The following is a 15,508-nucleotide window of genomic DNA, read 5'->3' as shown; positions in this document are numbered from 1 at the left end:
TAAGTTTGTAATATGCGACATGCTAATTTTTGTCTAAATGTCTTGAAATAAGCCTGATGGATTAAAGACCTTTAGAGAGGAATACAACTTAATAATTCATTGGTTTGGGCAGTCTGATATGATCAATATTGTATTTGTGAAAATCAATAAAGTTTGTCTTATCTTTTAAAAATTAATAAATAGAGAGGCAGAGATTTCTGTGAGTTCAAGGTCAGCCTGGTCTACACAGTGAGAACATGCCTCAAAATAAATATATAAAAATAAACAAATAAGATTAAAAACAGTTATCTAAATTGAAAAAGAAAAACTGAATTCAGCCCTTTAGGCAAAAGACAAGGTAATCCACAAATTTCCCCATAGATTCCAGATCTTTTCCAACAGGTATAGCAATGTGAACACAACTGGGTGGAGCTGAATGCAGTCCAGTGTCTGCAAGATATTTTAGTTAGATTTGGTAAACTGTTTCTCCTGTGATAGAGAAGATGGAATTTCCATATAGATAGGTCAATGCTACGAAAATCTTCATGAAACTTCAACGATCTTGCAGGATGGATGATTCCCATAAAACTGCAGGTATTGGAGTGGAAAGAGCCAAGAGTTCCCTGGCACAGAAACCAGGGTTGGTACACTGGAGGCTAGTGAATCAATTTCAGTTCCCACGAGACTCATTTTAATTAATCACTCAATAACGCTGGCTTCTTTAATGATGGCAATAGTTCTTTGTCCAGTCTGCTGCCAGCTTTCTTACTCAACTTAACCTTGATCTCTGTAGTTTTCATTTTAAGATTATTTATTAACATAAAACATTTCCCTGAATATTGCTTGCATACCAAGAACTCTAATTAAACCCACAAAAAACCCAAGCCACCCCAATAAATAATCAATGTTTAGGAACATGAATGAAAAGCAATTTAACATTTTACTTTATTAACTCTCATTGGGGAGGAGGATTATTCACCCACTTCCATACAAATAGCAGCTACTCTCCAAACCCTCCCCACTTTGCAGGGTTTGGAGGATAGATAGATAGATAGATAGATAGATAGATAGATAGATAGATAGATAGATAGATAGATAGATAGATAGATAGATAGACAGATAGATAGATAATAAAAGATAGAAGTACATTGTGAGATTTGGTTTATAAATATTTGTTCTAGGACGTGCATTTAATTTCCTTCTTTGGGAAAGCAACTAGTTATCATTTTGATGAGGTCCAACTAACAATTTTTTTCTTTTATAATGCAGGCTTTAAATATATTATCATTAAATGGCAATATCAGAACTAATATTATCTGTGTTTGTGATTCTCCTGCTTCATCCTTCCAGGTACTAAAAGCACAAGCATGAACCACAAAGCCCAGCCCTTCTTTCATTACATGTATCAGAAATTTACATCTTCTTCTTCCACCAGTTAGCCTGGCTAGAAATTTATTGATTGTATTTATAGTTTTAATAAAATGCTTTGTATTTTGAGCTTCCTTAAATTAAAATTTTTGTGTTTCATTGTATTTATTTGCATTTATTTTTTCTTTTCCTATATTTCTTTTCTGCTCAAAATCTTTTTCTTCTTTAAAAATTAAGTATTAAGTGTTTCCTGATTTAATCCATCAGTTGCTGAAAGTAGTAGTCTCCAAGTGAATACTGAATTTTTTTTATTTCATTTGTTAGTTATATCAGTTTTTCCTTATTGTTTCTTGTATAGAAACATTAAAGATCCTGGGGATATTTTTAATGAATTCACCCTTTATCATTGTGTAGCAACCTTCTTTGTTATTGGCACTTTTGTCTGTTCTACTTTTTCTGATATTAGCATATTTTCTAAAGTGTCCTCTTCGTTACTGTTATCATGGTATAGCTTTCTCTATTTCATTTTGTGTCTTTGTGTGTTCCTTATTTTTTATGTATATGGGTGTTTTGCCTGCATGCATGCATATTTACCACACGTGCCTAGTGGTTTTGGACAACAGAAGAGGATGCCAGGTCCCCAGGACTTAGAATTATACATTCTGGAAGAGCAGTCAGCACTTTGACTACTGAAACAACTCTCTAGCCCCCTTTGTATGTTCTCAATAGTGATCATGTTGTAGAAAATATTGCACATCTTAAGCTCAAAAAAAATCTTATTATTTACTGAAAATATTAAAACATTTAAAGTCATTGTTTTTGAAATAATATTATCTATTGAACAGTTTATTTAAAGGTTTGTTTCATAATTATCTATAATTTTAATCTCTCTCTCCCCTCTCTCTTCTATTAAGTTATTTGCTTACTTCCCTCCATTGAAGTCTTGTCTAGTTACATGTGATTGCCTGGTTCAGGCTCCATATATCCTCATTTCTAGGAGTCTTAGATAGGGTCACCTTCAGAGATTCCTGGGAGTTTTCATTGTCCTGGGTTTCTAGCTCACCTCAGAGACGCTCTCCTCACCCATTTATCTCTTCTAATATTCACCTCCTCTATCCTCCTATCTCATCCCATCTGTTCCCATCTCAACTCCATTCCCTAACAAGTCCTGTCACTCCATTCTCATGTGACTTCTAATGTATTTTACCTTCTCTGTGAGATTCAAGTTCACCCCATCGGTCATTCATTGTTACTTAGCTTCTTTGCACCTGTAGTCTGTAGCATGGTTATACCGGATTTTCAAAATTCTTGTATTTTCTGTAGATTTCCTTAGTATTTGTATCAACTTATTGTCAAATTCAATAATTCCTTCTTTGACCATTAATATAGAAAAGGTAATCTATTTTGTTGGAAAAATATTTTATTAAACATTTGAGCATTTTCTAATTATAATTTTAACATATTTATCCTCCAGTTCTCCAATATCCACCATCTCCATCCTCACCATCCTGTACACTCAACTTTGACATTTCTTCTTTTCTTTTTTCCTTATTAATTCCAGTTTTTGTTTCTCAGCTTGTCTTGTGAATAGGGTCTGGAAATTCTTGACTCTTTATTTTACTTAAGCTACCAGATGCCAATATCCCATCAATTAATGGTGAGATTTTGCACCCACTTTCTCTCCCTCTGTCCTGGAGCTTTTGTACATGCTACACATGCAAGCACAATTACTTTGAGTTCATATATGCAACTTCCCTGTTATGTTTAGAAAACACTGTTTCTTCAAGGTCATCAAACACCTCAACATTTACAGACTTTCTTCCCCTTCTTCTAGAAGATCCCTGAATACTGTGAGGGAGAGAAAAGTTTCTGTAATTGTAATTTGAACTCTGCCTTTCACCTTCATTGTTTCTGAGAAAGTCTCTCTCTCTCTCTCTCTCTCTNTCTCTCTCTCTCTCTCTCTCTCTCTCTCTCTCTCTCTCTCTCTCTCTCTCTCTGTCTCCGTATAGCACCCATCTCTTTACTGCTTTTATGTTTTCCATTAAAACCTCATAACTTTTTAATCACTGTTATTTTAAATTCTCTAATTAGTCCAAGCTCTATGCTGTACCTGGTTCTTTCCTCTTGTTTAATTTGTTCAGAATATGTATCTCCTTTTCTTTTTACTGTTGCTACTGTGTATGAACATTAAACATGATGCACTGAGCCTTTATTGTGATAATTTATGCTAATGTGTCCAGAATTGGGTTGGGCTTAATGTTTTGTTTATAAATGATTAGTTCATCAATTGTCTTTGTTATTTAGTTTGCTTGAGTTTGTGATCTCTGTGTACTTCTTAGTAATCCTCTGTAACATAACTCCTTAAGCTGTAACCTAGACTCATAATCAGCAAGCTTATTAGAATTCTAAATTGCAGGAAGACATAGCCTTCAGAATATTCCATGTAAATAGCAATTCTTCAGTGCAGTAATGCCTCTGGCCTCTGATCTACATTAGTGTTTCCTTTTTTCCAAGTTCCCATTCCTCTTTAGTGTGACTAAAGCCTAAGTGAGGGACTGGGGTGAGAGAAATGTCATTCTTCTGGATTTATCCTAATACCTTTTTCTTTGAAGAATGGGCTTTCTGAAGGAGAATGATTGAGACATATGGCATTGTCACTTTTCTTTTAGTTCTCTCCAGACCATTGTAGGAAGTCCTTTGACTCTTCAGTAAGACAGAATAGTGAGGTTCAGGTTCTGAATATGAGTCATATGAGTGTATATACAGGGCCTCACTAAAATTATGATTGGCATTTGTTTCTCTGTTTTCCAATTTTGTAATACCAAGTAGTCAACCCTAAAGACACACACACAAACACACAAACACACACACACACAAGCAACACTTAACAGACTCAGTAGGTCACATGTATATGTTTATTTGCTTATATATGTAATAATTAAAACAAAAAAAGACACCTTGAATTTGAGGGGAGCCAGGCTGGGAAACATGGGATAGGTTTGAGGAGGAGCAGGAAGTAGGGAAATATAATTATGCAATTATATAGAATACATGTATATATTTCCACGTATGACTTTTATGTTATGTGTATGTATGTTGTACCTGTGAAAATTTGTGCATTATATGAATGCCTGGAAGATATCAAGGCCAGAATAAGCCATTGGATCCTTGGAAGCAGAATTCTAGGCAGTTGTGAACTGCACAGCATGGGCTCTAGAAATTGATAATAGGACTTCTGAAAGTGTAGCAGGCATTCTTAACCATTATGCAACCTCTCTAGCTCCTAATTATATTTTAATTAAGGTTTTAAATAGTTGTTCAAGGCTTATGGTTTACAATCTAAATATCTGCAAATTAGTTACAAAGAGAAGATATGTACACAAGCATGTATAATATACTATCAAAATATTTTGTATTTGCACAAAAGAGTTTAAGACATGTGCTCCAATACATTCACAGTAGCTTTATTCATTATAGCCAGAAAACGGAAGAAATCCAGATGTCCTTCAGCTGAAGAATGGATACAGAAAATGTAGTACATCTAAACAATGGAATACTATTCAGATATTAAAAACAAGGACATCATGAATTTCACAGCAAATGGATGGAACTAGAGAATATACTGAGTGAGGTAACCCAGAGTGAAAAAGACATGCATGGTATGTACTCACTGATAAGTGGATATTAGCCAAAAATTCAGAATATGCATGATATACCCCACAGACCCAAAGAAGTTAAACAAGAATAAAAGGCCAAGTAAAGATATTTGAATCCCACTTAGAAGGGGAGGGACTCCTAAGTAGTTGTGGGAGGTAGAGGGAGGGAGGGACCTGAGTCAGAGATGGGAGGGCAAGGGAAATAGAGGGGCAGGATCAGGCATGAGGAGAGACAGGAGAGAGACCCAGAGGGACAGGAGAATAAATGGAAATAGGCAGCTGCCTGGGGTTGGGAGTTGGGGGAATCTTTAGGAAGTCCCTGAAGCCTAGGATGAGGGAGACTCCTAGGAATCAATGCAGATGACCTTAGCCAAAATGCCTAACAGTGGGGATATGGAACCTGAACAGACCATCACCAGACAGGACCCCCAGTGGGAGGAAGAGGACACCAACCCACATACAAAACCTTTGACCCACAATGTTTTAGTATATTAAACAAATAAGTGGGTTTGTAGCCTCATGGAGGAAGCAACAGTGTCAATAGATAGACCTGCCCCCACCCTGGGAGCTCTCAGGGACAGGACCACTAATCAAATTATACACATGGTACAACCCAGGGTGCTGGCCACTTATGTGGGAGAGGATGGCTTTGTTGGACATCAGTAGAAGGAGAGGCCCTCTGGCTTGAGCGTGTTCAATGCCCCTGAGTAGAGGACTGCCAGAGCAGGGGGGCGTAGAATGGGAGTGAGTAGGTGAGGGAGCACCTTCATAGAGGCAGGGGGAGGGGAGATAGAATAGGGAGTTTCCAAAGGGAAGACCTGGAAAGGGGAAAATATTTGAAATGTAAATAAAGAAAATATCCAAGAAAAAAGAAAGTGTTACTAATTGCCTGAGTTTATAACTATGTCTTCTATTTCATGTGTCTACCTGTCTGTTTCCATGTGAGTACTATACTGTACTTTTTAGCATTAGATCAGTTATGATTATTTTTGCAGCATTGTTCATTTTGGTCAGCATTGCTTTGGCTATTTTGAATCTTCCATATTTTCATATGAACTTTGGAAATATACTTTTTAATCCTGTAAAGAATATAATTGAAATTTTGAATAGTATTGCATGGATTCTGTAGATTGTATCTGGTGATGTATCCATTTTCATGATACTAATTCTGTTAATCACAGACATACAAGTCTTTTTTTTTATTCTAGTGCCTTCAATTTCTTTTTCTTTATCTTTTCTGTATTGGGGGGGCGAATTTTAACAGTCACAGTAAAGGTCTTTTACATTATCGGTTCGCCTTATTCCTAGGTAGTTTTAAGGTTTATTTATTTTATGTGTATGGGTGTTTTGTTTGTACCATGTGCATGCCTGGTACCTGCGAATGCCAGAAGTTGATGATATTTCCATTGGAATTACAGACATTTGAGAGCCAGAACAGTGTGCTTGGAACCAAACTCTGGTCCTCTAGAGGAACAGTCAGTGATCTTAACTACTGAGCCATCTCTCCAGTCCCCTAGATGTTTTTAAATATTTGTATTTAATATTTGTTGGAAGTACAGCAGAAAGGCCTTTGTGCTCACAAATCTCCAAAGTCAGGAATGTTAAGCAAGAATTGTCTTTCCAATGGGAATATATATAAAATAAAAGTACTCTAACAACGTCAACAACCCATTCTTCTAGAAATGGAAGAGGTATGGGTAGGGTGAGGGAGAAGGGAAGTGGAGGGAAGAACTGTACAGAAATCAGCAGTGTGGATAGAAGAAATGACATGTACTATGAGTTGACTTTCTATGTGATTGTGCTTCCTTGTGCTCGGGGGATTTTTTTGCTCCAGAAATACTTTTTTTAAAAAAATATAGTGTTTTTAAATGTGTTGGGAACCAAGCGCCTGACATCAGACTCGTTAGAAGTCTTGATCCAGGTTGAAAAGATCAATCTGAACCAAGGTTACATTGCCAAACCCTTTGTAGCTCACCTTCCTGCCTGACACCTGCAAAGTTGCCCTCTGGTCTTGTTTTCCTGATTTATTTTTCAATGTGCTCATTATCCGTATGTAAGACATGTGCAGATTTTCATATGTTTGCTTTTTCTGATATTTGCTTAATATGCTCTTCAGTTCCATGAATTCCATGCTATGGTCTTTAAATAGCCTTATTATAGAAACCTATATTCATGTCTTATTGAGTTCCATTTGTTTTTAAATACTTTTGTCCTTGTTCACCAAAGAAATTGGGTTATCATTTTCTTTTTTAGTATGTCTTTGTTTACTTTTGGTATGAGGGTGATTCTGGTTCTATAGCACAAATTGGGTGGCTTTATTTCCCTTTCTATTTTATGGAATTGTTTTAAGAAAAATCCCATTTCTTCTTAAAAAGTCTGGTAGAATTAAGTAACTCCATCTATGTATGTATTAGTTTGGTCAAAAGCCTTTATTATCACTTCAGCATTACTGTCAAACATTTGTTCATGTTTTTCATATTCTCTGGTTTTACATATATATAAGACCTATATATGTACAAATATGTAGAACATTATATAATATATACATTCATATATGTGTAGAACACACAAACATATGTATGTGTGTGTATGTGTATGTAGTATATCTACTTGTGTAGATTAGAGTATGAAATATATAATTTGATGCCTTCCTAGATGTAGTTTTTGTTGGCTCTGATGTTATGGTTGCTTTATTTTCATATGTGATTTGATTTTTTTTCTTACAGTCTTTGATATTCTTTAGTTTTGAAACACATTTGTCTCAACTGTTATCATATGGGACGTTTTGTTTCTGCTCATGTCTGTTTGCCATTCTAAATGACCAGTGTCTAAAACATAACTCCTTCCTTAGATTGGCAAGACTGTTAAAATTTTACAAAATACAGTTTCAATACCCTTCATTCATGTTCTATGCTTGTAATGATCATTAGGTTTCATTGATTTTTTTTTTTTTACAGTATCGGAGAGAGTACTCAATGCCTCTTTCAAGTTAGCCAAGCACTCTACCACAGAACCACATCCTCATCTCTATTATTTGAATTTCAGTGGATTTACTGAGGTATAAGGAACATAGTACATACTGTAGATAATGCAGTTACATATTTTTATCTTACCAATTAAAATGCCAGCATACACATCACTACAACCAAGAAAACCCCATAATCACTTGCTATATTCTCTTTTATTTTCCTTTTTCCCATTTATTTTCCGAGACACGGTTTCTATGTGTAGCCCTGGCTGTCCTGGAAATCACTTTGTAGACCTGGCTGGCCTCGAACTCAGAAATCTTCCTGCCTCTGCCTCCCAAATGCTGGAAACTCTTTTCCCATTCTTAAACATCAGTCCCCATTATGCCAATCTTTTTCTGCTTGTCAAATTATTTCCTGTTGTATGGGTTTTGTGTAAATGAAATAGAACAGTGCAGTCTTGTGGCTGACTTTTTTCTTTCAGCATATTTGTCTTGAAATTTAGGGAGCAGGGTGGGGGGAGGGAATAGGGGACTTTCAGGATAGCATTTGAAATGTAAATGAAGAAAATATTTAATTAAAAATAGAAAATTTAAAAAAAGAAATTTATCCATATTACTATTATCCATGGATCATTTATGGCCTTTTTGCTACATGTGTATTTTATTATATTAACATATTATGGATTGTCATTTTTCTATTGACAGGCATATTAGTAATTTATAGCTTATGAAGATTTTGAATGAAACCCCTTTGAACAGTCATGGAAGCTATATTGTGAAGAAATAGGCATTTCTTTCTCTTGGATAAATACTTGGGAATGGAATAATTGAATTACAAGGTAGATGCGTTTCACTTCCAAAACCTGCCAAACTGTTTTTTAAAGTTGTATATTTTCACATTCCAGCAATTAGTGTATGGAAATTCTTCACATCCTTTGAAAAACTCAGGATGGACAGAATTTTACATTTTAACTATTCTAACAGATGTCATGTGCCATCTCATTGTAGTTTCAAATTGCAATTTCCTAGTGACTGATATTGTCTGCCATTAGGTGATTGGTACAAATTCTTTGGTGACCTATCTTTTTTTTTTTTTTTAAATAAAACCAGTATTGATGTTGCTTGTACACACTAAATCAATTTGGTGTATTTTTAGGATTTTGTAACTTTTATAAAATGAAAAGCAAATACATTATTATAAAGTCAAGCCCAGAGCCTATGATGGCAAATATTCCTAAGTGGATTAAAAACTCAATTTTCCAGAATTTGGTCATTATATTTTGTAGCTATGCACTTAATTTCCCATGACAGTGTTATCTGTAATGATTTATTTACATAGAATCTTTTGATGTTAATAAACACATCATCTTTCTTGTTATATTCTTTGGATTTTTAAAGTGGGTTTCTTGTTTCCTCCTTCCTGAATTTTATTTAGCATTACATATTCTGAATGAAGGTCTCCTATAAGATATATGTTTTTTCCCCTAAGCTGTAGCCAGTGTTTTCATTTTCTTGGAAGTTTTGGAGAACTGAGAATTTTTTCAAAGCACAACACGTCAGTTTATTTCTTTATGGATTATGCCATTGGATATATTCCTAAAATTTTTTACCTTAATCCAAAGCCTCAAAAATTCTCCCTTTGGTATTGTCTTCTGGAAGTTGTATAGGTTTGAATTTTAAATAGAACTATGGTCCATTTTGAGACATTTTATTATACAATAATAAAGATATGTAAAATTAATTAACAATTTATTAAAGTACTACCACATTTCCAAATACTTAGCTTTGACATACATGTTTGCAACAGAGCCTGCAAACATTATAAATGAACTAAATTATTCTCACCATATATTTTCTTTTGAAAATTTCACTGAATTTTTCTCCATGACATCTGTGAACAAACTTTTTTTTAAAAATTGGATTCTTTTTTGTCTTTCATAGCTAAACTGCCAAGGACTGCTGGCACAATGTTAAATAGAAGTTAAAAGTGAATTTGAGCATGGTGGTCCATTATGGGGTTGAGGGGCAGCAGAGGAACTTGGAATTGGAATCTAGGCTGCTTCTCTCAGTTCCCTGGACAGACAGCCCTGTACTAGCCTGCAGCTCAAAAGTGCTTGCAAGGGTTCGACTTGCTGCTTGCCTCAAATCTACTGAGCTGCCTTCAGGAGCAAAGGGCATCCTATCCATCTCTTAACAAACTTAACTAGTCTCATCTTGCCAGTGACCAACCAGATCTCAGTTGCAGAGGTATTTCAAGGTTTGCTATGAAACTATGGTCAGATGTTCAGCCTGTTGAGTTGTGGACATGAACAATTCCAAGTTAGAAAGCTACTTCAGTATCTGTGACTTGACAAAATCACTTCTGGAAATCCATCATAAATTTGAGTTACAGGCCATTTCAGAGTCCACAGCTGAGACAGAGTTTTACATGTTTGTTACCAGATGGACAATTAGTTCTCCTTCTCTTGGGTCCATTGGTGGAAGGTTTTGGGTTATCCTTGTGTCATCTCTCATTATCAGGTTTTTGTTAGGTGTGGTAAGAGCTGAATTTTTGTTTTGTTTTGGTTTGCTTTGGTTTGGGTTTTTTAAGATAGGACCCTAGAACTCACTCTGTAGACCAGGCTGGCTTTGAACTCACAGAGATCCACCTGCCTGCCTCTCTCTGCCTCTCCATCTCTGCCTCTGCTCTGCCTCCAGAGTGTTGGAATTAAAGGTGTGTGCCACTACCACTGCCTGGCAACTGAAATGTATTATATTGCCATTTCTCAGTTTAATAAAGCTTTGTTCTATTCCTAAGTCTGTTCCCTTATAGATTTTTTTTAAAAAAATTGCAATGAATAAGTGATATGTTTTGTTAAGCTATTCACATATGTACATTGAAATGACCTAAAGGTTTGTCATTTTTAGTTTATGCATGTGTTATATTCAATTTATTTCTTACCTACTCTCTTAACTATACATTCCTGAAACAGATTCTGTGTTATCATCATCTATTATCTTTTTTTGTATGTGGCTGAATCCAGTTTAACAAAATTTGTTTACATCATTTAATTTTTTCCAACTTATTTTATTAGATATTTTCTTTATTTACATTTCACATACTATCCCAAAAGTTCCCTATACCCTCCCCCTGCCCTGCTGCCCTACCCACCGACTCTCACTTCTTGGCACTGGCATTCCCCTGTACTGGGGCATATAAAGTTTGCAAGACCAAGGGGTCTCTCTTCCCAATGATGGCCAACTAGGATATCTTCTGCTACATATGCAGCTAGAGACACAAGCTCTGGGGGTACTGGTTAGTTCATATTGTTGTTCCACCTATAGGGTTGCAGACCCCTTCAGCTCCTTGGGTACTGTCTCTAGCTCCTTCACTGGGGGCCCTGTGTTCCATTGTATAGATGACTGTGAGCATCCACTTCTGTATTTGCCAGGCACTGGCATAGCCTCATATGAGACAGCTATATCAGGGTCACTTCAGTGAATTCTTGCTGGCATATGAAATAGTGTCTGGGTTTGGTGGCTGATGATGGGATGCATTCCCATTGATTATGTATGCTGTCCTTCAGTATATTTTTATTATTCTTTTGAAGTCAGTATCCAAAGTAATTGATTTCATTATAGCATTTTCATACATATACATATATGTCATTATACTTTGTTCTTATTTGTCCCCTCCTTCATCGCTATCAGAATTTATTATGCTGTATGCTGTGTTGGTTTTGTCTAATTCTTGGTATGAAGCTAAATAAAAAGAAAGTATTCTTTTTCAATGTTCTGGGAGACTATCCATGTGCATAACTCATTTTATTTCTTTTGTAAATACTGAACCCTTCTCAGTGTTGAAATTTCTTTGTGGAAACAAAGTTCAAGTTTAAGTTCAATAACTTTATACAAATACGGATGTTCATAGGATATCTTTTTTTTTTTTTTCTCCACTGAGCTTAAGTAACTCATGGCTATAAGGAGCGCCCATTTCAACTAAGTAATTGAATTCTTATGAATTAATTTGTTCATAATATTTACTCATTGATATTGCAAAATTATGCTTTTCATTTCTTTCCTGGTAGAAACTGATAACTATGATTAATCATCTCAAAGGGTTTAGTTTCCACTATTTTTCTGACATTGTTTTACTGAACCCTCCTTTGAACTCTACTGGCTTTTTGCTTTGTTCATAATTTTCTCTCCCCTTTACTTATTATTTTAGTGTGAAAAATTGGTACAGTAGTTTCTTATTTTTTCGGTCTACTGCTTTCCCAACTGAGATATTTTGGCTTGGTTTCTTATTTCCTAGTGGAGGCATGGCTTGCTGTGCACCTCTTGGTATTACTGACTTAGTGAATTTCCACAAAGTTTCTATGTTATTTAAGTTCTATCATCACTATAGAGAAATTTGATTATAACCTGATAATGTATAAATTTCTTCATAGGTCTTAGGTATCAGTTTTCCTGAACTTCTTCAGTCTATCACTTTCACAAAACCTGAGGAAATTGTTGACCATTTTTATCTTCAGACATATTTTTCCAAGTTTCAGAGATTGAAAATAGATTTTTTTCATACAATGTATCCAGATTATAGTTTGTCCTCCTCCAGCACATCCCTGAGCCCCCTTCTACTCACCTAACTCTACACACGTTTTCTTCAAACATGCTTTTATCACTACTGCTTTTAGTGAGCTTAATGATACAGATGCTAAGTAACTTGAAATAGCCCTATATTTTATGCTGCCTTAAAAATTAATATATTGTTATTTTCTCTCAGCATTAAAAATTGTATGTTTTAATTGTATTTATGTTATATAATCTTTTATACTGTGTGGTTAAATTTATTATTTATTATCAAACCTTTTAAGTACTTTTTCACATGTGATATTTTTTAGTTTTTATTACCATTTGTATGAGTCTCAAATTTAGCATATGTTATACAGTTTCAATTCCAATGACTAATGTTTTAAACATTGTGTCAGCCTAGGTCAGTCTCTTTATAAACATGTCTAATTTATTTGCATAGTTTGTTATCTTTGCAATCAGACATGGGGATTTTTTCCCTGTTGAGTGTCTGAGTGTCCTTTTTTTTTCAGCCTGGGTAAATATTTTTGATTTTTCTCGGATACAATTGAAATATGTGAATTCAATTTTGATTTGTTGAACAGGACCAGAGCATTGCTCATGCTGGGCATTATTGTTTGCCTGTAGTTTTCAATATCTTCTGGAAGACTTTAAACATTGCCACTTGTATCGTGTTTTTTCAGTCTAACTGAAGAAATTTTCAGTCTAACTGAAGAAATTAAGCACTGTTGTGAGTTTAGTATGCACAGAGACCAACGTTTTCTGGTCCTTTTGGACATGTACATGCTAATTAGCTCTCAGCTAAGTATTATAGATCACTGACGTTCTCATATAGGGTTACTGTCAACTCTGCATTCTGCTTAATTTCTTGTCTCTGGATTTTTAGCTTCCTTGGAAATCCTGAGAGCATTCTACCTTTATAATGAAGAATAGAAACTCTGAAGGTAGCAAGATGATCACAGCAAGTAATATATTAGTTCCCTTTCTGTCTGGGATCACTATCTTCCCTTACTTGACAGAGGGTGGTTTGAAATCATTCTTTTATAGTTTTTTTATGAGCTTTTTTTTATTGAGCTTTTTTGTTGTTAATTTAGGAAGTGAATACAACCTCTCTCATCCCATAATATTCAGAGCAGAATTCTTCATTATTTAAAATTTTTAAAAAATTATCGATAAAATTAAAAACATAACAATTTAAAATTTTAACCTTAAAGCCATCAGAAAATATGAGAGAATTCCAACAACAGTACTAAATATTATTGTAGCATAGAAAATATTTATGGGTATTCTAAATTTCCAGGCTAATATCCACTTATCAGTGAGTGCATATCAAGTGAGTTCTTTTGTGATTGGGTTATCTCACTCAGGATGATATCCTCCAGATACATCCATTTGCCCAAGAATTTCATAAATTCATTGTTTTTAATAGCTGAGTAGTACTCCATTGTGTAAATGTACCACANTTTNTGTATCCATTCNTCTNTTGNGGNACATCTGGGNTCTTTCNAGCTTCTNGCNATTATAAATANGGCTGCTATGANCATAGTGGAGCATGTGTCCTTATTACCAGTTGGAACATCTTCTGGGTATATGCCCAGGAGAGGTATTGCTGGATCTTCTGGTAGTACTATGTCCAGTTTTCTGAGGAACCGCCAGACTGATTTCCAGAGTGGTTTTACAAGCTTGCAATCCCACCAGCAATGGAGGAATGTTCCTCTTTCACCATATCCTTGCCATCATCTGCTGTCACCTGAATTTTTGATCTTAGCCATTCTGAATGGTGTGAGGTGGAATCTCAATGTTGTTTTGATTTGCATTTCCCTGATGATTAAGGATGTTGAACATTTTTTCAGGTGCTTCTCAGCCCTTCCGTATTCCTCAGTTGAGAATTCTTTGTTTAGCTTTGTGCCCCCTTTTAAATGGGGTTATTTGAATTTCTAGAGTCCAGCTCCTTGAGCTCTTTGTATATATTGGATATTAGTCCCCTATAAGATTTCGGGTTGGTAAAAATCCTTTCCCACTCCTTTGGTGGCCTTTTTGACTTATTGACAGTATCTTTTGCCTTACAGAAGCTTTGCAATTTTATGAGGTTCCATTTGTTGATTCTTGATCTTATAGCATAAGCCATTGCTGTTCTGTTCAGGAATTTTTCCCCTATGCCCATATCTCTGAGGCTTTTCCCTACTTTCTCCCCCATAAATACCCAAGATACAATTTGCAAAACATAAGAAAATCAAGAAGAAGGAAGACCAACGCATGGATACTTCATTCCTTCTTAGAATAGGGAGCAGAATACCCAGGGAAGGAGTTACAGAGAAAAAAAATGGAGTTGAGATGAAAGGATAGACCATCCAGAGGCTGCCCCACCTGGGGATCCATCCTATAATCAGCCACCAAACGCAGACACTATTGCATATGCCAGCAAGATTTTGCTGAAAGGACCCTGATCTAGCTGTCTCTTGTGAGGCTATGCCAGTGTCTGACAAATACAGAATTGTGTGCTCACAGTCATCTATTGGATGGAACACAGGGCCCCCAATAGAGGAGCTAGGTAAAGTACCCAAGGAGCTGAAGTGGTCTCCAACCCTATAGGTGGAACAACAATATGAACTAGCCAGTACCCCCAGAGCTCGTATCTCTAACTGCATATGTAGCAGAAGATGGCCTGGTTGGCCATCATTGAGAAGTGAGGACCTTGGTATTGCAAACTTTATATGCTCCAATACAGGCCTAGAAGTGGGGGTAGGTGGGTAAGGGAGCAGGGCAGGGGGAGGGGGGACTTTTGGGATAGCATGTGAAATGTAAATGAAGAAAATATCTAATAAAAATTGGAAAAAAAGAAAATATTTATGAAGTTTTGATAGTTTAACCAAAATTTAAAAGCATGAACTGTGGCTTGCCCAGCATATCTGGATAACCTTAAACACCACAGTATAAGGGTATACTATGCACCTTATAATAACATGTG

This window comes from Mus pahari, chromosome X (assembly GCF_900095145.1).
Source record: "Mus pahari chromosome X, PAHARI_EIJ_v1.1, whole genome shotgun sequence".
Lineage (NCBI taxonomy): Eukaryota > Metazoa > Chordata > Mammalia > Rodentia > Muridae > Mus > Mus pahari.
Note: the sequence above shows the minus strand (reverse complement) of the source record.